General features: G+C 36.9%; 1 protein-coding gene across 14 annotated transcripts in view; it reads right to left on the minus strand.

Annotated features, from left to right (window-relative positions):
* FOXP2 (forkhead box P2) overlaps positions 1 to 19020 on the minus strand; it is a 661296-nt gene that overhangs the window by 176832 nt on the left and 465444 nt on the right. For 2 of the 14 annotated variants that reach the window (XM_044946663.2, XM_044946662.2), the window contains exon 3: positions 17364 to 17421. The exons of the other annotated variants lie outside the window; for them this stretch is intronic. The gene's annotated coding sequence lies outside the window, so the exon portion shown is untranslated. The remainder of the gene's footprint in view (positions 1 to 17363; positions 17422 to 19020) is intronic. 14 annotated transcript variants of the gene reach the window in all.

Here is a 19020-nt window from a genome sequence, read left to right on the forward strand (position 1 = left end):
CACACGGATGCACACATAAGTGCTGGTAAACACGTAGATACATGTTAATAAGATCACCGGGAGCTTGGAATTCAAGTGAGTTTGAGTCCTTCATGTTTTTATGTGTAGTTTGAATTATTTTTGTAAGCATATATGGCTTTAATAATCACTCAAAATAAGGTTACTTGCAAACAGGACTTAGAATCACAATCATAAATGTTTTTCACAGAACATGAACAAAAAAGCGAGTGTTAATCACTCAGTCATGTCTGACTCTTTACGACGCCACGGACTGTACCCCGCCAGGTTTCCTATCCAAGGAATTCTCCAGGCAAGAATACTGGAGTGGGTCGCCATGCCCTCTTCCAGGGCATCTTCCCAACCCAAGGCCTGAACCCAGACTCCTGCCTGCTGCAGGCAGACTCATTACTATCTAAGACACCATGTTTACTCTTTCAAACCTTCTGACATCAGGGTTCAGCACGTAAGTACTCTGATTAGTTAAAAAACAATTTACATTCTTGCCTTAGTCTCAGTAATGCAGAAAAATAAATGACTACTACCCTTGGCATGAATGTGAAGATACTACTAAAATATTGTTTTCTCCTTTCCTCTTTTCATTCTGAGTAAACTCACTTTGTGATCAGCTCTCCCTTTCTCCCTTTAACCATCTCCATCATGTAACTTGTTTTCACACTTCAATATCCCTTAGACTCTGGAACTCAGCCCTATACAAATTTTAAGGAACCACAAACAAAGCCTTAGGAGGAACAAACGAAGAAAACCTTACTCTGCTCAGTTTATAAGTGATGGCTGATTCACTAAACATTTGGGGGGTGGGGGAAGCAATTTATCCCATAAAAAGCCATAACTGTCAAGGAGGTTTTTTATTTTTAACCTTAACCCACTGAGTTTTGTTTAAAATGGCTTAGAACAATGGTTATTATCTTGAATTTTTATCTAGCCAGATTGCCAGCTCCCTGAGGATAGGAACATCTTTGAATCCCCTATGGTACCTGGTGTCTGCTTAGCAAAGTGTCTAATACACTGAGGGCATTTAGTCATGTTTCTTTGATGGATTGATTGACTGAGGACATAAATTCTAATACATGGAAATACTGTAAATGAGTTTTGAAATCTTACTGCTGTTTTTAGGTTGTAGCTTTTCCACTGGAGCATGATAATATTTGTTTCACATGAAATTGAATAAAGTAGGCTTTTCAATTTATTTCTACATTACTCCAGAACTCTCTTTTATTAAATAAATAACTCCTTGAATACAATAGCAAGCATAAAGGTGGGAGAGGGGGAATAAAATATATTAACTAATCTCTGCTCTAGTCTAGCAGTGTTGCAAATTCTTGAAAGGACTGCCAAATACCAAATACCATAACTGCATCAATTGCCTAAGTACTCATTTCTAAGTGCTTCTTTTTTTTTCTTAAACAAATTTAACATTCTATTTTTTTGGCTGCACCACGTGGCACGTGGCATCTTAGTTCCCTGGCCAGGGATGGAAACTTGTGCCCCCGGCAATGGAAGCACAGAGTCTTAACCACCGGATGCCCAGGGAAGCCTCTCTGATGTGGTTCCTAAGAACTAGTCCTCACTGTCCTAAAACAGGTCTTTCTTTCAAAGAATTTGTATTTCATATGACACTGTTAATCAATGCTATTTTGATGTTTTGGTGATGACAGGTTACATCTTAGCACTGAATAACCCACTTAATAGTCCTTCATCAGAAACTTGACATCTCATGCACATGGCTAGTTCTAGTTCCTAAAAGACTCCGGGATCACTAGCCAGAAAGTACTTGTGTGTTTGCTTGTTTGTTTTTTACTGTATGCATATGCATTTCTATATTTCATAGATTGATTTCAATGCTCTAGGGTTCAAAGAAGGGGGTGCAATATGGGGCCCGAAAGCCAGAAAATGAGAGCAAGGGAGGGAGAAAGGAAAAGAAAAAAAGGGAGAGATTTAGAGAGGAAGAGAAATTAATACTTTCTTCAGAGTGTAAATGAGCTTTTAAGTACAATTTATTTCCTACTCCTGCCTGCTAAGTCACTTTAGTCATGTCTCACTCTTTGTGATCATATGGAGCATAGTCCACCAGGTTCCTCTGTCTATGGGATTCTCTAGGCAAGAATACTGGAGGGGGTTGCCATGCCCTCCTCCAGGGGATTCCCCCAACCCAGAGCTCCAACCTGAGTCTCTTATATCTCCTGCATTAGCAGGTGGGTTCTTTACCACTAGCATCAGCCCACAAGGCTTCTGTCCACAGGATTTTTAAAGCAAGAATAGTGGAGTGGGTTGCCATTTTCTTCTCCAGGGGACCTTCCCAACTTATGGATCAAACCCATGGCTCCTGTGTCTCCTGCATTGCAAGCAGATTCTTTACCCACTGAGCAGTCACGGAAGCCCATTTCATATTCCTACCTTACACCTAGTCCACCATATACCTGCCTGTACTGACAATGTGTTAGTCTGACCTTCCTTGTCTAATGATATGCAAAATGTCTACTGCAAATGAATATTATAAATAAAATTAAAAGAAACCATATACATGGAGAACTGATAAAAAATAGCTAGATATCTTTAAACATTCACAGTTTTATTACAGAGAATGAAAATACTAGAATTATTTGGCTTACTTTTTTGCTTCCTAAATTTATGATGTATTTCTTTAAAGAAAGTTCATTACATTATTAATAATACTGTTTCTTTTGTTTGAAAGATAAAATCCAATCTCACTAATTGCATAAATCACACATTTTAAGAAGAAGATGGACTCACTTCATTTTAATTTCATTCTGGATAATTACCAGAAAGCATGCAGGACCTATTAGAGAAGGGGAGATTATAAAAAAAATCATTATGCATTTACAGTATTTCAGACCCAAACCAATGATTAATTCTTATTCTCATGGAGCCCTGGATGAAGTGATGACAAACACTCACAAGAATAATCCTGGTTTTGTTGGGAAGAATAACACACAGCACTGGAACCTCCCATTTTTACTCCCAAGAGCAGTCAGTCTTCCATCAGATAGGCAGCCTTCACAGAAACGAGGAATGTTTGCCCATTCTGTCCTCCTGCCTGTCCTGAGGCTGAGAATTCCTGAAGAAATGATCCATTTATTTCAAATATAAAGGGAGGTGGTGAAAAAAATGATCTGCTTACAAGTCACATCTGACATTCTGCCCTGACTCCTTGGGAAAGTTATTGAACCTTTCTGGTTCTCTGATATCTCACAGGTAAAATATGGACAGTACTGACCAATTTTGGGGTTTATTTGGAGATAAAATGACCAATCATGGGCACGGTACCTGGCACCTAGAACAGAGCAGGAATTTATGAGTGTCTCTAGGGATGGAGTTGAGGGAGAGCAAGAAGGGTTCATTGGAACTTCTTCTAGATGCCCCACCAAGTACCCATTTTTCTAGTGTAGCTGCTTATAGTGAAGATCACTGCAGAAAAGAAAGAAAAAGTATGGAATATGTCTCTTAACTTCTCTAACAGTTGAGTTCAGTTTAGTTACACAGCCATGTCTGACTCTTTGTGACTCCATGGATTGCAGCACGCCACACTTCCCTGTCCACCACCAACTCCCAGAGCTTGCTCAAACTCATGTCCATTGAGTTAGTGATGCAATCCAACCATCTTATCCTCTGTCGTCCCCTTCTCCTGCCTTCAATCTTTCCCAGCATCAGGGTCTTTTCCAACAAGTAAATTCTTTGCATCAGGTGGCCAAAGAATTGGAGTTTCAGCTTCAGCATCAGTCCTTCCAATGAATATTCAGGACTAATCTCCTTTAGGATGCACTGGTTTGTTCTCCTTGCAGTCCAAGGGACTCTCAAGAGTCTTCTACAACACAACAGTTCAAAAGCATCAATTCTTCGGTGTTCAGTGCTCCTTATAGTCCAACTCTCACATCCATACATGACTACTGGAAAAACCACAGCTTTGAACAGATGGACATTTGTCAGCAAAAGGATGTCTCTACTTTTTAATAGGCTGTCTAGGTTGGTCATAGCTTTTCTTCCAAGGAGCAAGCGTCTTTTAATTTCATGGCTGCAGTCACCATCTGCAGTGATTCTGGAGCCCAAGAAAATAAAATCTCTCACTGTTTCCGCTGTTTCCCCAACTATTTGTCATTAAGTGATGAGGCCAGATGCCATGATCTTAGTTTTCTGAATGTGGAGTTTTAAGCCAACTTTTTCACTGTCCTCTTTCACTTTCATCAAGAGGCTCTTTAGTTCTTCCTCACTTTCTGCCATAAGGGTGGTGTCATCTGCGTATCTGAGGTTATTGATTTTTCTCCCAGAAATCTTGATTCCAGCTTGTGCTTCATCCAGCTCAGCATTTCACATGATATATTCTGCATGTAAGTTAAATAAGCATGGTGACAATATACAGCCTTGACATACTCCTTTCCCAATTTGAAACCACTCTGGTGTTGCATGTCCAGTTCTAACTGTTGTTTCTTGACCTGCATACAGATTTCTCAGGAGGCAGGTAAGGTGGTCTGGTATTCCTATCTCTTGACCAGTTTTCCACAGTTTGTTGTGATCCACACAGTCAAAGGCTTTAGCATAGTCAATGAAGCAGAAGTACTTGTTTTTCTAATACTCTCTTGCTTTTTCGATGACTCAACAGATGTTGTTGATCCCTGGTGCCTCTGCCTTTTCTAAATTCAGTTTGAACATCTGGAAGTTCACAGTTCATGTACTGTTGAAGCATGGCTTGGAAAATTTTGAGCATTACTTTGCTAGTGTGAGATGAGTGCAATTGTGCAGTAGTTTGAACATTTTTTGGCATTGACTTTCTTTGGGACTGGAATGAAAACTGACCTTTTCCAGTCCTGGGGCCACTGCAGAATTTTCCAAATTTGCTGGCATCATCTTTTAGGATCTGAAATAGCTCAACTGGAATTCCATCACCTCCACTAGATTTGTTTGTTGTGATGCTTCCTAAGGCCCACCTGACTCCGCATTCCAGGATGTCTGGCTCTAGGTGAGTGATAACACCATCATGGTTATCTGGGTCAGGAAGGAAAGTGAGAACTTTCTGAAATATAATAACCAAATATAAACATTTTTTTTTACTTTAACTTGAGTAACTGATACATTCTATGACTATCTTTTTCATAGTCCTTCAAAAATACGTGCTTCTGTACTTTCAAAATATTTATATTTTCCAGTGTTCCACTGCCTACATATGTTCAATTGGGTTGACTCACCAGCATTGCCTAGCTTCAGTAGCAATTTCCTGGAGGGAAAGAGTCACTTCTGCTTAGCGTACTCTGCGGGCTTTCCAGGTGGCACTAGTGGTAAAGAACCCACTTGCCAATACAGGAGACATAAGAGAGGCGGGTTTGATCCCTTTGGGTCAGGAAGAAGCCCTTGGGGTGAGCATGGTGACCCACTCCAGTATTCTTGCCTGGAGAATCCCATGGACAGAGGAGCCTGGCGGGCAGGGTTGAAAAAAGTTGGACATGATTGAGGTGTTTTAGCAGAGAACAGTGTACTTTGCATTGTACTCTACTAGTGCTCAAAACTGGGGAAGGCGATGGCACCCCACTCCAGTACTCTTGCCTGGAGAATCCCATGGACGGAGGAGCCTGGTAGGCTGCAGTCCATGGGGTCGCTAGGGGTCAGACACGACTGAGCAACTTCACTTTCACTTTTCACTTTCCTGCATTGGAGAAGGAAATGGCAACCCACTCCAGTGTTCTTGCCTGGAGAATCCCAGGGACGGCGGAGCCTGGTGGGCTGCCGTCTATGGGGTCGCACAGAGTCGGACACGACTGAAGCGACTTAGCAGCAGCAGCAGCAGCTGCAGTGCTCAAAACGTATGGAGTCTTTAATAACAGTTATAATTTAAAATATCAAAACTCGCAATAAAGTCCTAGAGCCTACCGACCTTTTGTCACATTAATACAGAGATTTGTGTCTCTCTAAAATTTCCTAGAAGAAACAACAAAAAATAAAAAGAAATTTCTTGTCACTAAAGTATGTCACGTCATAAATTCTCTTTTCCGTTTCTATGTAGCAGAGTAGCTACCTCTCTGCAATCCACTGAAAGTCAGCTCTTTACACAAGATTTTGCTTTTAGCTTAAAAAAGATAAAATCTCTTTTCACAGATTTCTTAGGTCCCATGAGTTGTTAATAGCAGCTATGTTAAATTGTCATTGACAGACACTGTAAAATTCCTATCTCAAAATTCATCCTTCTCTTTTTCTCTACTAAAAGAACCCAAAAAGAACCCAAACTTTGTTCAGATGAAGCAACAGATATTCATGTGATACTATTCAGGTCAATGAAATGTAAAGAGAAGCCATTCTGTGGGCAAACTTGTTATTAAAACTTGTTATTCAGCTGACTTGCACTTCTTGGTATTTTGCCCTCCCCTTCTTTCTACCTGGAACATGAACATGATACCTGGAGAAAGAGCAACCCAATTGCGACCATGAAGACAAAGGCTACACAGGGGCAGAATAGCAGGCTGAAAGAAACAATGGTCTTTTGTGTCTTTCTTGAGCAGTAGAACCAGCCAAATCTGGACTTCCTGTCTAAGGAATTCATGTTTCATGTGAAAAATAAATCTATATTCCTGAATAGAGCAACTGATATAAACTCCACAGTAAATTTAGATAGTGTTTTAGTAGAAACATCCAAAATCCCCAGGGATAAAGCACTAGATATAATTAACTCATAAAAATTATATACCAATAACTCATGTAGCAAGGATAGTACCAGGATAATATTTGAGAAATCCTCATATCTCATTTGTATCCTGTACATTTCCAATATCATTTATTAAGAAAAATTCTTCCAGTTTACTAGTAAAAGCATCATTGATATTTAGTGGGGTTAGAAGCATGACTAGTACAGAATAAGGGGTACTAAATAAGTACTAAATAAGTACCCCTTATTTAGTACTAATACTAAATAAGGGGTAAAGTGCTTATTGTAAGCAACACATTTACATGTATATAAAATTCATAAACCAGAAAACAGAATCAGAAAATGGAAAATATTTAGGTAAAAATAAAAGGAAAGAGTTCATTGTTATTGTTAAATAGGTACACTGTATGTTATCTACCTAGGAAAAGGAATCAGTTAAAGTATTGCTCATAAACAGATTTCCTAACAAGAGCAAAGACAAGATATATTAGTAATGTAAGAGCAGAGTGGGTGATGCAGACTGAATCAGGTCTTCTAAAGATATCCACTTCTGCTTAAAAGTTTCTTTCTACAAAATACAGAGAAACCGATAAACATCATACCTTCATACTTGTCTCACCAGGTTGAAAGTAGTACCTTGAACTTATTCTGACAAAGACAGAGCAATTCAATTTGCCTATTTTAATTCAATTCTGCAAAGATTTATTGAGCATCAATCATGTACCAAGCATTATATTAGAAATGAACTTTATTTTTTTTTTTAAGCTTCCAATACCTAAAAGGAGGCCAGCATAGGAGATATATGCTGAGGACTTTAGAAAGCAGATACTATTAAAAAAAATTCAAAGATAAGATCATAAGATTTTACATTAAATTTCTCACAATATTGTTGAAAATGCCCCTGGAAAGAATGAACAGAGACAGGTATCTCAAAAAACCCACTCAAGGAACTTTTTAGTTAGCTCAGATATGAAGATACACACACACACACACACACACATACAAAACACAGGACTGACATTTAAAGACTGCTGCATATGTAAGGAAACTGAGATATCACTAGTTCAACTATTGCTTCATTGTGTAGGTTGGAAAACCGAGTCCCTGAGAGGAAAAACGACATAGTACATTAATGAGAATTCAGATTAGCTACTTTTTATTACAGGGAACTGCTTCTGTGTTGCAGAAGAGTTGCAGGGTCCCTATTTACCACTCTGTAGACCAGCCGCACTAGAATCTCCTGGGAGAGTTTGAAATATTTTGATTTGCTAAGATCCCATCCCCTCAAATGTTAACTCAATGCTCTTGGTTGAGCCCAAGATTCTCCATTTTTAGGTGATTTTCAACTAATTTCTTAGATTAAAAAAAATATTATTAGCCTAAGTGAACTCTAAGACTATCTAGGTGAGTAACTATGGTTATTGATTAAGGGAAATAAAACTCTCCTAGAATAAAATAAAAGCTTTAAATGATGCCCATATTTTTGAGAAACTAGAACTCTAATCATATTTTCATCACAAATGAATATGTTTTAAATGTCTATTACATGCTTGGCTCTATGGGAAGGAGGTGGAATAGAGAGATTGATTTTCTCCTTTGTGTTACTTTGTTTATTTTTTACAGGGATATTTTATTGAAGAATTTACTCCAGTTTTCCTGAGACACCAAATTTTCCTCATGTCAGCACACCATAATATTCAATGTGTTCCTTGGTTTGTCACTTGAGAAGGTGCAGTAGCACTAGCAGTAGAAGATACCAAGGTGGCAGCTTTTACAGCAATGTTGTCTTAACACTAGAAGTGTAAGAATTATATACTGTGCAAAGGAATTGTCTGTCTATCTTGTGTTACCAAAATGCTTAACTACTAGGCCCTACAAGTTAAAACCTGTCTATGAAGATAAAACGATAAAAGCTCACATGATCAAACAAATCCTTTCTTTTAAAGTAACCACCAAATACTTTTAGCCAAGCTGGATATGATTCAAGACCTTCAACTCTGAACTCAATCTAAATAGAGTCACCCTAATTTGAGGGATAAAACACTAAGTTCAGAATGCTTGGGCCAAACCAGTAAACAATCAATGGTAATTAAAATAAAGCTACTTATTGTTGAACTTCTATGAGGTCTCTTCCCCCATGCCTTTCAAAACCATGCCAGACAACTTGTACTCTGAAGGAATACCCCAGGTTATCTACTGATGTCATTGGATATTTACAAGTAAGAAGGAGGAAAATATTAACAATATTGAGTGCCTCTCTCAAATAAAATACCATAAAATAAAATACGGTATTTATAAAATAATAAAATATTAAAATAAAATAAAAGTGCCTTCCTCAAATAAAATACCAGCAGAGAAAGTGGAGGGGAGTTGTTGGTTCACCTTAGATTTTCCTAACTGATGCTAGATTGCAAGATCTTAAAATTCACAAATGTTGAGGATTGGTCTTATTATTTCCAATTACCCCAAAGTTCCATGACATTATACCTGTGGAATTTGTCAAGCCGTAAAACTAAATCGAGCATGCTGGGAGCTGATCTAGTCTTTAGATTACTGATTCCTCACACACATAAACTTACTCCTCTACCTTAGGGATTCTTCCATTATAAATGTAGCTTTGTGGGTTTCCTACCTGTTGTCACTGATCTAGAAAAACCTGTGGTATGAAAAAAAAATGTTTCATTATAAAAAATTGATATTAATCAAAAAGTAAATTTTATTGAAAGTTGGAAAGGTAACTTTTGTTACACTCTGTACGTGATGACGGTAGCGTGACTCAGAATGACAGTCTTTGGAAGAAAGATTGCACAGACCTCCTGTATTTTTGAACTGGAAATTTCTTAAATTTGAGGGTTCACAAAGATCTAAGGTTGCATACTTTGTGAATGTCAAGGGTCTACTATAATTAGTTCTCATGAGTGGTTTCATTCTCATCTAATCAGAGAACATCATTTTCATCTTAAAAACCTACTATACTACAGCAATTTATTAACACTTATTAAGTGCCTTTGAGAAAAGTAACTTAGTGACCAACCATAATTTAGCTTAAAAATATGATTAGGTTCTTTTAATGAACTTATATGCTTTTCATATTAAGGTAGAATGACTTGAATATTTTTAAAAGAGCAATTCATTACACTTTTGTTTGATCATTTCAAATGCTGTGCTTCCAAATTCACTGCTATTAAAATAATCATGATCAACACACCCTAAGATCTGTTTAGAAAATCTGGCCATTTAGTACAACCATTCCAAGCAATTCTAGTTTGAACTGAGCTATAGGGGCTCAGTCATAACAAAAAGGAAGAAAGGAAGAACAAATGCTTCTTATGTACTCATCACATGCTAGCTACAATTACAAATCCTAGCTCATGGGGTCACAAAGAGTTGGACACGACTGAGCGACTCCGCTTTCACTTTTCACTTTCAAGGAAATGGCAACCCACTCCTGTGTTCTTGCCTGGTTGACTTTGAAAGAGCCACCAATAAATGTCATCAGTAAGAGGAGATTTCTAGCACTACATGAAAGGTTTCAGGTTCTCCTAAGTATCTAGATATTCAAGAGTCAAGGTGCTCTTATACTAAAACTACAGTTTAAAATAGAAAAAAAGAAACTATTTTTGAGGCAAGATGAGAACTAAAATATTAGATACTGGATTTGCAGAAGTCACACACTTTTACTATTTTATTAGTAAAATGATATGCTAGAATATCTTTTAGCCATTTAAATGCCTAATAATTTCAGGCATTTATAGTTATTCTTTTCTCCATATGGAAACGAAAGCAACAGAAATTAAGTAAAATGTGCAAGATTCCATGAGGAGTGGAAAGAATGGAATGATAAAGTAAGAAAAACTATAGTGGAAAAGGTGAAGGTAGCAGAGAAATGTTAAGAAAACCAAGTAGAAATGGAGAATGCAGGATTAAAGGTATAAATAGAATCCATAGAGAAAACACAATGAATCTTAAATGTAAGTGATTTTCAAAATAATTTCACATTTTGTCTTTAATTATGTACTGACATTGTTCTTCACTTTGTCATTTAATTTAGCTTGTACAACACCTCCAAACATCTTAAGGTAAAATTCACAGCCTAAGTCTTAAATCTTCTGGAGAGCTCCCTTAACAATATTAATGCTCTACTTATTTCTTCCTCTTACTTTAGTTAAGGTAGAGAAGTCAAGGGAATATATACTTAACATCCTAATGGATTACAGAAAGAGTCGAGTGCTTGGGTAACTAAGAAAAGAGAAAATGTGACCTCCTAGAAAGCTGTTTTCTCTCAAATTTAATTTATAGGAACTCTGTATTATATACACAGTATACACTTACTTATATGATCAGAGACACAGCAATCAGAGAAGGAAAAGTATATTTATTATCTATTTTCTATTTAACACATATTAAAGTAAGGGTTTTTTTCCCCAATCATTAGAAATAACATTAGTATTGCAGATCTCGAGTTTGGCAAATAATAAAAAAAAAAAAAAGGGATAGAAATGATCAATGTTGCAGTTCAGCGCTACATGTATGAAAATGCTCATGGTAATTGTTTGATGTGGTTGACAAGACAAGCTCCATGTTTTAGAAACTCCCTTCCCTTGACCTTATTCAATAGAGGACAAGATAACTTGATTCATTTTTCCCCTTTTTACATTCTTTTGCTTTTTTCTCTTGCTTTAAAAACTGTGGATGTTAGAGAGCTTCTCTTTGTAGATGACTTTTTTTTTTCCCCAGAAATCTCTCCCACTTCCAGGGATTAATCTATCACTTCCGGATTATTTCACAAATATTTATCTAACTCTGACTTCTCTGCCAAACTCTTTATAATTTTCTAAAAGTTTGCTATTTCAATTTACTTTCATGCCATCACCTCAAATTCAACATTTCTAAAACTCAATTCATGATATGCCAGCCTCAATAACTTTTTAAAGGTTACCTTATTCCAGATCATTTACAGCTAAAGCAGTCTCCAGAAGGACCACTGTTGACAAATCTCCACCAAACACTGCTTTCACTATGTCACTGCTATGCTGTCGCTTCAGTCGTGTCCGACTCTTTGCAACCCCATGGACTGTAGCCTGCCAGGCTTCTCTTTCCACGGGATTCTCCAGGCAAGAATACTGGAGTGGGTTGCCATGCCCTCCCCCATCACTATATCACATCCTTATCAGAAACCTTTAACAACATCTACTTTCTAAACCATAAAGTACAGACTCATTAGCTTGACATTTTGGGCTCTATAAAACTGGCAATGTATATTTTTTAGCCCTTCAATCTCTTAATGTTTCTTTTAATGTGACACCTCTATGCTGATCAAAACAAACTACTGAATACTTACTCTTGCCTAACCGATCTCACAATTTCCCATCTCTACATCTTTGATGACATCTTTTGAAAATTTCTCCATCAAAAATCACCCTTTAATTTCTCTACCGAATTCTCTTTCTTTAAGCCCAACATAGATGCTTATGTTGTTTAGCCGCTAAGTCCGCCTCTTTGAGACCCTATGGACACCAGCATGCCAGGTTCCTCCATCCTTCACTATCTCCCAGACTTTGCTCAAATTCATGTCCATTGAGTCAGTGATGCTAACATCTCATTTTTGCCACCCTCTTTCTTTTTGCCTTCCCTGGTGGGAAGGACTTCCCTGGTAGCTCAGACAATAAAGTGTCTGCCTACAACATGGAGGACCTGGGTTTGATCCCTGGGTTGGGAAGATCCCCTGGAGAAGGAAATGGCAACCCACTCCAGTATTCTTGCCTGGAAAATTCCCATGGATGTAGGAGCCTGGTAGGCTACAGTTCACAGGGTCACAAAGAGTTGGACACGACTGAGAGACTTCACTTTCACTTTCTTTTTGCCTTCAGTCTTTCCCAGAATCAGAGTTTTTTCCAGTGAGTTAGCTCTTTGCATCAGGTGGCCAAAGTACCGGAGCATCAGCTTCAGCCTCAGTCCTTCCAATGAATACTCAGGGTTGATTTCCTTTAGCATTGACTGGACATAGATGCTACCTCTCTACAAACCCTTCATAGATCACTTGAGCCTGAATTAAATAATTTTCTTTTTAAAATGCTTATAGCCTCAACATCACTAAATCAATAGGGAAATGAAAATCAAAACCATAATAAGATATCATCTTACACTTGTCAGAAAAACTATCATCAAAAAGACAAGAAACAGTAAGTGTTCGCAAGGATGTGGAGAAAAGGCAATCCTCATACATGATTAGTGGGAATGTAAATCAGCACAGGCACAATGGACAACAGTATGGAGGTTCCTCAAAAAATTAGAAGTAGAACTACCATACAATTCAGCAATTCCTGGGTATTTATCCAAAAAATTGAAAACATGAATTCAAAAGAATATATGCACCCCGATATTTATAGCAACATTACTTATAATAGCCAAAATGTGGAAACAACCCAAGTGGGCATTGACAGATGAATGGACATACATATATATGTGTGTGTGTTTCACTTGGAGGGTATTATGCTTAGTGAAATAAGTCAGACAAAGACAAGTAGAGTATATTTTCACTTATATATGGAATCTAAAAAAATAAAATAAATAAACAAATATAACAAAATAGAAACAGACTCACAGATACAAAGAACAAACTAGTGGTTAACAAAAGGGAGAGGGGTGGAATGAGGTGGAAAATAGGTGAAGGGATTAAGAGGTACAAATTACCAGTTATAAAACAAGTAGATTACAAGTAATGCACTGAACAGGGGATATTGTCAACACTTTATAAGAACTTTATATGGTGTGTAATCTATAAAAATCAAATTACTATGTTGCACATCAGAGTCTAACATATTGTAAGTCAACTATATTCAATAAAATAAGATAAAACAAAATACTTATAGCACTTTCTGCCTTTCTGGTTACCACAGCACATCCACTGTGGCTTGATATTTGTGTGCAAGTCTTACTGTCTCCTCAGCCAAATTATAAGTCCCTAAGAAGGGGATGACAGAGGATGAGATGGCTGGATGGCATCACTGACTCGATGGACCTGAGTCTCAGTGAACTCCGGGAGTTGGTGATGGACAGGGAGGCCTGGTGTGCTGCGATTCATGGGGTCGCAAAGAGTCGGACACAACTGAGTGACTGATCTGATCTGATCTGAAGATATTACACATTATAAATACTCAGTTTTCACTGAATGAATGAAGGTTTTCCCACTTCCAACCTCTTCCTACTCTCAATTCAGCCCAATCTCTCCTCATTCATTTTCCCAGCAGGTATTTGTGGAGCTCTACTATTCAGCAGGCACTGGAGATGAGCAGGACATACATGATCCCTGCCGGCATGGAGCTCACAGTCTAGCAGGGAAGACAAACATTAAAGTGTAAGTTTGTGTGTGGCAAGTGTGACATATACATGCTGTGGGGGCCCATAGGAGGCAGACACACTCTAGTCAGTACATAAAAACTCACTGTTGCTTTCTTATAAATTAGACACACTTCATATCATAGTGAATAGTGACTTGTGACAATTACGACCAAGTAAAAGGTAACATATAATGCTTATCATAACCTTGGATTAAATATAAATTTCCTGGTGATGGTTGTAATAGAAATCATTTACTAATTCAATATAAGTGCAAGGATATATGCTGGTTACTTTATACAGTATTTTTTTTAGTCTTTACAACAATCTCGCAAGGTAGGTATCCTTATTCCTACCTAAGAATAAGATAAGGAAATAGGTTTCAAGAGATTCAGTTATTCTACCCAGAGTCTTACAAATGGACAGGAAAGAGGCTTCAGACTCCAAAATGGATGTTTCTTGTTCTCTGTGCCATGAGTAGATTGTTCTGTTTTCCACACAAGTGCATTTAGCAATGATGGACTGGATATCTCAGACCCTCCTTCACAGGGTGTTAGCCTTGTGCATCTGGCCACATGTGGCAACATCATAATATTTTGAGAAATATTTTATTCTATAACATTCCTAAAAGACTATTTATTTCACTCTTCCTTTTAAGAAATGTTCTTTAGTAGAATGGGAAATCATAAAGATGATGCTGTGAAAGTGCTGCACTCAATATGCCAGTAAATTTGTAAACTCAGCAGTGGCCACAGGACTAGAAAAGGTCACTTTTCATTCCAATCCCAAAGAAAGGCAATGCCAAAGACTGCTCAAACTACCACACAACTGCACTCATTTCATATGCCAGTAAAGTATAATACTCAATACTCAAAATTCTCCAAGCCAGGCTTTACCAGTACATGAACCGTGAACTTCCAGATGTTCAAGCCGGATTTAGAAAAGGCAGAGGAACCAGAGATCAAATTGCCAACATCTGCTGGATCATTGAAAAAGCAAGAGAGTTCCAGAAAACATCTATTTTTGCTTTATTTACTATGCCAAAGCCTTTGACTGTGTGGACCACAAGAAACTCTGGAAAATTCTTAGAGAGATGGGAATACCAGAGCACCTGACCTGCCTCTTGAGAAATCTGAATGCAGGTGAGGAAGCAACAGTTAGGACTGGATATGGAACAACAGACTGGTTCCAAATAGGGAAAGGAGTTCATCAAGGCTGTATATTGTCACCCTGTTTATTTAACTTATATGCAGAGTACATCATGAGAAACGCTGGGCTGGAAGAAGCACAAGCTGGAATCAAGATTGCCAGGAGAAATATCAATAACCTCAGATATGCAGTGGAGAGGCAATGGCAACTCATTCCATTACTCTTGCCTGGAAAATTCCATGGATGGAGGAGCCTGGTAGGCTGCAGTCCTACCATATCAATAACCTCAGATAGGCAGATGACACCACCCTTATGGCAGAAAGTGAAGAAGAATTAAGAGCCTCTTGATGAAAGTGAAAGAGGAGAGTGAAAAAGTTGGCTTAAAACTCAACATTCAGAAAACTAAGATCATGGCATCTGGTCCCATTATTTTATGATAAATAGATGGGGAAACAGTGGAAACAGTGGCTGACTTTATTTTCTTGGGCTCCAAAATCACTGCAGATGGTGACTGCCGCCATGAAATTAAAAGACACTTACTCCTTGGAAGGAAAGTTATGACCAACCTAGACAGCATATTAAAAAGCAGAGACATCCCTTTGCCAACAAAGGTCTGTCTAGTCAAAGCTATGGTTTTTCCAGTAGTCATGTATGGATGTGAGGGTTGGACTGTAAAGAGCGCTGAGTGCCGAAGAATTGATGTTTTTGAACTGTGGTGTTGTAGAAGGCTCTTGAGAGTCCCTTGGACTGCAAGGAGATCCAATCAGTCCATCCTAAAGGAAATCAGTCCTGAGTGTTCATTGGAAGGACTGATGCTGAAGCGGAAACTCCAATACTTTGGCCACCTGATGTGAAGAACTGACTCATTGGAAAGGACCCTGATGCTGGGAAAGATTGAAGGCAGGAGGAGTAGGGGACGGCAGAGGATGAGATGGTTGGATGGCATCACCAACTCAATGAAGATGAGTTTGAGTAAACTCTGGGAGTTAGCGATGGACAGGGTGGCCTGGCGTGCTGCAATCCATGGGGTCACAAAGAGTCGGATACGACTGAGCAACTGAACTGCTGACTGAGAATGGGAAAATGAGGACCACACAGGCATAGTCTGTCCTTGATAGTAGTTTTTAAACGAAACTCTTTTTTAAGGTTATGATATAAAATATATAACTGCTTATTTTTAATATACATAAAACATAGACAACAAAAAACACCTTTTAAAAGTTCTTTTAAAATATTTGCATCACAGTAAATTGTCCATCTCAAACCCATATTGCAGATTTCTTGCTTATATTTCTTTCAGTATTTGGAATAAAATGTGTTTTATCTTCTAATTCCTAGAACAAGAAGTCAGAAACTAATGTTGGAAGGAAGTATTCAATTTCATTCTTTAGCAGTGCATGGATGGACTGTGACAATTTTCTAAAACATATTTATCAGTGTTCAATTCTATAACTCACAGAGTTAATATTTTATTCCAGGATAAATATTTCACCCTAGGAAAAATATTTATTTACATATTATACTTTATTTTTTTATTTTTTCCCTGGAATATGAAATTTTAGAAATGCTGCTTAGTTCACTGCAGAATTTCAAGTAAATACATGGTAAAATAACTCCTTATGGAGCTTAGATTTTTTTCCTAAAGGAACATATAAAATTATTTCAAGGCATTAAATAAAGTTTCCTTAGATGTTATATAAAATGACACTTGTACCATGATTTTCATACATATGAGATTTGATACTTTGATTCCAAAGCATTATTTTTGGCTATGGTATATTAATAAAGTGCTTTGTAACTGAAAACAAACAAACAAACATAATTCTTACGCATAATCCAATATCCAACAAGATACAACTAACCCTGAAAAATTAGATGCCTATCACTCACTCCAAAACAAGTGAAATACATTTTAACCACAGAATATTATATTTTGTCCATCAGGTAGCCCAATGTCTTTGTTTTCAAGATGTTCAGTGACCTCCTCAAACTTATATAACTCACTTGTGCCAGAGTCAGAATAAGACCTCTAGGTTAATTCACTTTGGCCTTTTACTATTCCATTCTCGAACTATTTAACACAGAATTATAAAAAAATTTAAATGACCTATTGGGAAAGAGAACCTTATATAAGATACCTACAATGAAGGAAGTGATTACAATGCTATATACTAATATTCATCTAAGATAGCAAAGCAATGGCATTTACCTTAAATTTACGTCTCTGCTCTGCACAGCTGTTGAAGAACCACAAGTCTGTCTCATGGCTGTAAATGTAACAAGAACAATAATGCGACCAATTTTCATACCTAAACTAAATTAAGTAGATTTGTCATAGGCTAGAAAATTGATAATGTATTTCACAAAAACTTTTTAAGTTACAGATTATGGAAGTGTGCATGTGTGTTTATGCAGATGTGTTTGTGTGTGTGTGTGTGTGTGTGTGCACACACAGACATGTGTGTGCATTTACTGTTTTTCATAATCCGGAAATTGGTTTTATGAAATTGAAAGTATTACATATTATTCTTTGGCTAACTTTTCTCATTATGGCACACCATGAGTACATCAGGTCTAAATGTGTAAGGAGTAGATATAGATAAATAAAACAAATGAGAGGCTGTCTTCAGCTGTTATTAGATTATGTTTTTCTGGGATACATAATAGGAACATAAAGAAGAAACATCTAGTAATTCTTAGGTTAATATCAGCTCCCATTTGCATCACAATCTTTATATATTATTCATCAATATGTCATTTACCAATGTACCTACTGATCGGACCTATTCAATTGGTGTTTCATGTAATGAATGCAAACATGTTTCAAACACATATATCCAGATATCTATGCATGAAAGTGAAATTGCTACTATGATCGGTACTCAAGCTTGTCAGATATGATTTTCTCTTTCCATTTTGCATTAGATATGCTAATATCTATGCCATGCGTAGCACAAAAACCTGAAAAAGTGTAAATTAAAAAGGAATAGTAGATAAATACAAGTCTACTAGAAATATACTCTCTGCCATGTCACACTTCAAATCTGGCTACCACTTTTAAACATTTAAAAGAAATTCAGTTGAGTATACCAAATATTGTTCTTGTGACTTGAGCCATTAAAACAGATTCTTAAAAAAAAAAAAAAAACTGTCCTTTCTTTCAAATGTTATAAAATCAGTCTCCATCAAAACTATGTTTTAAAATAAAAACTACATATCTCTTTTGGTCTTCTAAAAATATGTTATACCTGATAAAGTACAAGCCACCACCATCTATTATTAACACCAAATAGTTTGCCTTGAAGTACAGATTTTGAAACATTTTAAATTATCTTTTTTTGTTTTTTAATCCTAAAAGATAATCTACACTAACTCTCTTATGAAAGGTTGGTTAAACTCTTAGGTAAGTAGAAAAAGAAGTAGGCTGTGAGAGAATCATGGAATTTTTAAAGTATTACTTTCATATTAAATGGTTAAAAATTTTAACAGAAACATTTTACCCTTTTCTTTAACATAAGTGGGAAATAGTGCAACTCACATTAAACAGTATTTGTAGATGCAAAGATAAGCATTACCTTATATCTGCTTTTGACAAATGTGTAAGCTAGTATAAAGTGCTATCAGATTTTTATTAGATTTTTAATACAATCCCAGCATGTTTCCAGTTGCTAAGCTTATCAAGTACTACGAAATACTAGAATTGTAGACTCATATTAATTGCAGGGCATATTTTGGTGAAAAAATACATCTTCATTCATTATTTATAAATTTTTATTCATAAAAACCAACTAAATCTTCAGTCTTATGACATTTTGGCATGAGATCCCACTAAAATTACAAAGCAATAATAAAATGCTACAGTTTTA

This window comes from Bubalus bubalis, chromosome 8 (genome assembly GCF_019923935.1).
Source record: "Bubalus bubalis isolate 160015118507 breed Murrah chromosome 8, NDDB_SH_1, whole genome shotgun sequence".
Taxonomy (NCBI): Eukaryota; Metazoa; Chordata; class Mammalia; order Artiodactyla; family Bovidae; genus Bubalus; species Bubalus bubalis.